This window comes from Arachis ipaensis, chromosome B1, assembly GCF_059453495.1.
Source record: "Arachis ipaensis isolate K30076 ecotype BB chromosome B1, ASM5945349v1, whole genome shotgun sequence".
Taxonomy (NCBI): domain Eukaryota; kingdom Viridiplantae; phylum Streptophyta; class Magnoliopsida; order Fabales; family Fabaceae; genus Arachis; species Arachis ipaensis.
In genome coordinates, this window is record NC_142436.1 from 53594470 (window position 1) to 53600403 (window position 5934).

The 5934-nt window shown below is 41.5% G+C and overlaps 1 non-coding gene across 1 annotated transcript; it reads left to right on the forward strand.

The window, feature by feature from the left end:
• Positions 1 to 5205: 5205 nt before the first annotated feature.
• Positions 5206 to 5313, forward strand: LOC148576596 (small nucleolar RNA R71). The gene has a single exon (XR_015903226.1). It is a non-coding gene; the product is annotated as a small nucleolar RNA R71 (small nucleolar RNA).
• Positions 5314 to 5934: the final 621 nt, after the last annotated feature.

The following is a 5934-nucleotide window of genomic DNA, read 5'->3' on the forward strand; positions in this document are numbered from 1 at the left end:
GCTGAAAAGCCCTGGATGTCTACTTTCCAACGCAATTGGAAGCATGCCAATTCGAGTTCTGTAGCTCCAGAAAATCCATTTTGAGTGCAGGGAGGTCAGAATCCAACAGCATCAGCAGTCCTTTTTCAACCTCTGAATCTTATTTCTGCTCAAGTCCCTCAATTTCAGCCAGAAAATACCTGAAATCACAGAAAAACACACAAACTCATAGTAAAGTCCAGAAATGTGAATTTAACATAAAAACTAATGAAAACATCCCTAAAAGTAACTAGATCCTACTAAAAACATACTAAAAACAATGCCAAAAAGCGTATAAATTATCCGCTCATCACAACACCAAACTTAAATTGTTGTTTGTCCCCAAGAAACTGAAAATCAAATAGGATAAAAAGAAGAGAATATACTATAAATTCCAAACTATCAATGAAACATAGCTCCAATCAAATGAGCGGGACTTATAGCTTTTTTGCCTCTTGAATAGTTTTGGCATCTCACTCTATCCATTGAGGTTCAGAATGATTGGCATCTATAGGAACTTCAGATTTCGAATAGTGTTATTGACTCTCCTAGTTCAGTATGATGATTCTTGAACACAGCTTCTTTATGAGTCTTGGCCGTGGCCCTAAGCACTTTGTTTTCCAGTATTACCACCGGATACATAAATGCCACAGACACATAATTGGGTGAACATTTTCAGATTGTGACTCAGCTTTGCTAAAGTCCCCAATTAGAGGTGTCCAGGGTTCTTAAGCACACTCTTCTTTTGCTTTGGACCTTGACTTTAACCGCTCAGTCTCAAGTTTTCACTTGACACCTACACGCCACAAGCACATGGTTAGGGACAGCTTGGTTTAGCCGCTTAGACCAGGATTTTATTCCTTTAGGCCCTCCTATCCACTGATGCTCAAAGAATTGGGATCCTTTTTATTTGCCCTTGCCTTTTGGTTTTAAGGGTTATTGGCTTTTTGCTCTTGCCTCTTGGTTTTAAGAGCTTTTGGCTTCTCTGCTTGCTTTTTCTTTTTCTTTCTATTTTTTTTTCGCCTTTTTTTTCTTCAAGCTTTGTTCTTTGCTGCTTTTTCTTGCTTCAAGAATCATTTTTATGATTTTTCAGATTATCAAATAACATGTCTCCTAGTCATCATTCTTTCAAGAGCCAACATATTTAACATTCTTAAACAACAACTTTAAAAGACATATGCACTGTTCAAGCATACATTCAGAAAACAAGAAGCGTTGTCACCACATCAATATAATTAAGCTAAGTTCAAGGATAAATTTGAAACTCATGTCCTTCTTGTTCTTTTGAATTAAAACATTTTTCATTTAAGAGAGGTGATGGATTCATAGGACATTTATAACTTTAAGACATAGTTACTAACTACTAATGATCATGTAATGAAGACACAAACATAGATAAGCACATAACATAGAAAACGAAAAACAGAGAAAGCAAGAATAAGGAATGAATCCACCTTAGTGATGGTGGCGTTTCCTTCTTGAGGCACCAATGATGTCCTTGAGCTCTTCTATGTCTCTTCCTTGTCTTTGTTGCTCCTCCCTCATTGCTTTTTGATCTTCTCTAATTTCATGAAGCATGATGGAGTGCTCTTGATGTTCCACCCTTAATTGTCCCATATTGGAACTCAATTCTCCTAGGGAGGTATTGATTTGCTCCCAATAGTTTTGTGGAGGAAAGTGCATTTGAGGCATCTCCGAGATCTCATGGTGATGAGCTTCATACGCCTCTTGAGCTCCATGAATGGGCTCTCTTGCTTGCTCCATCTTTTTCTTAGTGATGGGCTTGTCCTCTTTGATGAGGATATCTCCCTCTATGTCAATCCCAGCTGAATTGCATAGGTGGCAAATGAGGTGAGGAAAGGCTAACCTTGCCATAGTGGAGGACTTGTCAGCCACCTTGTAGAGTTCTTGAGGTGTAATCTCATGAACTTCCACCTCTTCTCCAATCATGATGCTATGGATCATGATGGCCCGGTCTATAATAACTTCAGACCGGGTGCTAGTGGGAATGATTGAGCATTGAATGAACTCCAACCATCCTCTAGCTACAGGCTTGAGGTCCAATCTTCTTAGTTGAACCGGCTTGCCTTTGGAGTCAATCTTCCATTGAGCTCCTTCCACGCATATGTCCATAAGAACTTGGTCCAACCTTTGATTAAAGTTGACCCTTCTAGTGTAGGGGCGTTCATCTCCTTGCATCATGGGCAAGTTGAACGCCAACCTCACATTCTCCGGACTAAAATCTAAGTATTTCCCCCGAACCATTGTAACATAGTTCTTTGGATCCGGGTTCTTACTTTGATCATGGTTCTTGGTGATCCATGCATTAGCATAGAACTCTTGAACCATTAGGATGCCGACTTGTTGGATGGGATTTGTTAGAACTTCCCAACCTCTTCTTTGAATTTCATGTCGGATCTCCGGATACTCATTTCTTTTGAGTTTGAAAGGGACCTCAGGGATCACCTTCTTCTTGGCTACAACATCATAGAAGTGGTCTTGATGGGCTTTGGAGATGAACCTTTCCATCTCCCATGACTCGGATGTGGAAGATCTTGTCTTCCCTTTCCCCTTTCTAGAGGATTCTCCGGTCTTAGATGCCATCAATGGTAATGGAAAAACAAAAAAGCTATGCTTTTACCACACCAAACTTAGAATATTGCTTGCCCTCGAGCAATAAACAAAAGAATAGAAGAAGAAGAAGAAGAAATATGGAGAGGGAGAGGGAGATGTGGTTCGGCCAAGAAGGGTGTAGAGGGGTGTGTTGTGTGAATTTGATCAAGAATGGAGGGCTTTATATAGGGAAGGGAGGGGGGAAAGGTTTTGGCCATATGGGTGGGTTTGGGTGGGAAATTGGTTTTGAATTTTGAAGGTAGGTGGAGTTTATGAGGTAGGTTTATGGGGAAGAGTGGATGGATGTGAGTGGTGAAGAGGTGATGGGGAAGAGAGTTTGAGGTGATTGGTGAAGGGTTTTTTGGGAAGAGTGTTTATGGGGTTGTGTGAAAGAGAGTGGTGAGAAGAAGTGAGTGGAGGTAGGTGGGGATACTGTGGGTCCACAGATCCTGAGGTGTTCAAGGATTTACATCCCTGCACCCATTAGGCATGTAAAAATGCCTTTGCATCCAACTCTGGGCGTTCAGCGCCAGGTTGGTGGCCATTTTGGGCGTTCAGCGCCCATTTGTGTGCCATTTCTGGCGTTGAACGCCAGAACCATGCCTGTTCTGGCGTTCAGCGCCCAGAAGCTGCCCATTTTGGGCGTTCAGCGCCAGAACCATGCTCTGTTCTGGCGCTGAATGCCAGACAGATGCTCCTCCAGGGTGTGATTTTTCTTCTGCTGTTTTTGATTCTGTTTTCAATTTTTATATTTATTTTGTGACTCCACATGATCATGAACCTAAAAAGACATATAACTAAGAAAAATATAGTTAGATAAATAAAAATTGGGTTGCCTCCCAACAAGCGCTTCTTTAATGTCAATAGCTTGATAGTGGGCTCTCATGGAGCCTCACAGATGTGCAGAGCTTTGTTGAGACTCTCCAACACCAAACTTAGAGTTTGGATATGGGACTTCAACACCAAACTTAGAGTTTGGTTGTGGCCTCCCAACACCAAACTTAGAGTTTGACTGTGGGGGCTCTGGTTGACTCTGCTTTCAGAGAAGCTTTTCATGCTTTCTCTCCATGGTTGCAGAGAGAGATCCTTGAGTTTTAAACACAAGGGAGTCCTCATTCCATTGAAGGACTAGTTCACCTCTGTCAGCATCAATCACAGCTCTTGCTGTGGCTAGGAAAGGTCTTCCTAGGATGATGGATTCATCCTCTTCCTTTCCAGTATCCAGGACTATGAAATCAGCAGGGATGTAAAGGCCTTCAACCTTTACTAACACGTCCTCTACTTGTCCATAAGCTTGTTTTCTTGAACTGTCTGCCATCTCTAATGAGATTTTAGCAGCTTGCACCCCATAGATTCCCAGTTTCTCTATTACAGAGAGGGGCATGAGGTTTATTCCTGAACCAAGGTCACATAGAGCCTTAAAGATCATGGTGCCTATGGTACAGGGTATTATGAACTTTCCAGGATCCTGTCTCTTCTAAGGCAATGTCAGTTGATCCAGATCACTTAGTTCATTGATGAACAAGGGAGGTTCAACTTCCCAAGTATCAATGCCAAATAATTTGGCATTCAGCTTCATGATTGCACCAAGAAACTTGGCAGTTTGCTCTTCAGTAACATCCTCATTCTCTTCAGAAGAGGAATACTCATCAGAGCTCATGAAGGGCATAAGGAGGTTCAATGGAATCTCTATGGTCTCTAGATGAGCCTCAGAGTCCTTTGGTTCCTCAGAGGGAAGCTCCTTATTGATCACTGGACGTCCCAGGAGGTCTTCCTCCTTGGGATTCACGTCCTCCACTCCCCTAGTAGGTTCGGCCATGGTGCTTATGTCAATGGCCTTGCACTCTCCTTTTGGGTTCTCTTCTGTATTGCTTGGGAGAGTACTGGGAGGGATTTCAGTGATCCTCTTACTCAGCTGGCCCACTTGTGCTTCCAAATTTCTAATGGAAGACCTTGTTTCATTCATGAAACTTACAGTGGCCTTGGATAGATCAGAGACTAAGTTTGCTAAATTAGAAGTATTTTGTTCAGAGTTCTCTGTCTGTTGCTGAGTGGATGATGGAAAAGGTTTATTATTGTTAAACTTGTTTCTTCCACATTAAAGCCTTGTTGAGGCTTTTGATCCTTCCATGAGAAATTTGGATGATTTCTCCATGATGAGTTATAGGTGTTTCCATAAGGTTCACCTAAGTAATTCACCTCTGCTATTGCAGGGTTCTCAGGATCATAAGCTTCTTCTTCATAAGAAGCCTCTTGAGTACTGTTGGATGCAGCTTGCATTCCATTCAGACTCTGAGAAATCATATTGACTTGCTGAGTCAATATTTTATTCTGAGCCAATATGGCATTCATAGTATCAACTTCAAGAACTCCCTTCTTCATAGGCGTCCCATTACTCATAGGATTCCTTTCAGAAGTGTACATGAACTGGTTATTAGCAACCATGTCAATGAGTTCTTGAGCTTCTGCAGGCGTTTTCTTTAGGTGAATGGATCCACCTGCAGAAGTGTCCAATGACATCTTGGATAACTCAGACAGACCATCATAGAATATATCTAGGATGGTCCATTCTAAAAGCATGTCAGAAGGACACTTTTTGGTCAACTGTTTGTATCTTTCCCAAGCTTCATAGAGGGATTCACCTTCTTTCTGTCTGAAGGTTTGAACATCAGCTCTAAGCTTGCTCAGCTTTTGAGGAGGAAAGTACTTGGCTAAGAAAGCCGTGACCAGCTTATCCCAAGAGTTCAGGCTGTCTTTGGGTTGAGAATCCAACCATAATCTAGCTCTGTCTCTTACAGCAAAAGGGAAAAGCATGAGCCTGTAGACTTCAGGATCTACTCCATTAGTCTTAACAGTATCACATATCTGCAAGAATTCAGTTAAGAACTGAAAAGGATCTTCAGATGGAAGTCCAAGAAACTTGCAGTTCTGCTGCATCAGAGAAACTAATTGAGGTTTCAGCTCAAAGTTGTTTGCTCCAATGGCAGGAATGGAGATGCTTCTTCCATGTAAATTGGAATTAGGTGCAGTAAAGTCACCAAGCATCTTCCTTACATTATTATTATTTTCGGCTGCCATATCTTTTTCCTGTTCGAAAATTTTTTTGAAAGGTTATCTCTGGATTGTTGTAATTTAGCTTCTCTTAATTTTCTCTTCAGAGTCCTTTCAGGTTCTGGATCTGCTTCAACAAGAATGTTCTTGTCCTTTTGCTCCTGCTCATATGACAAAGAAGAGGGCACAGAAATAATAATAATAATAATATGGATCCTTTATACCACAGTATAGGGATCCCTGTGTGAGTAG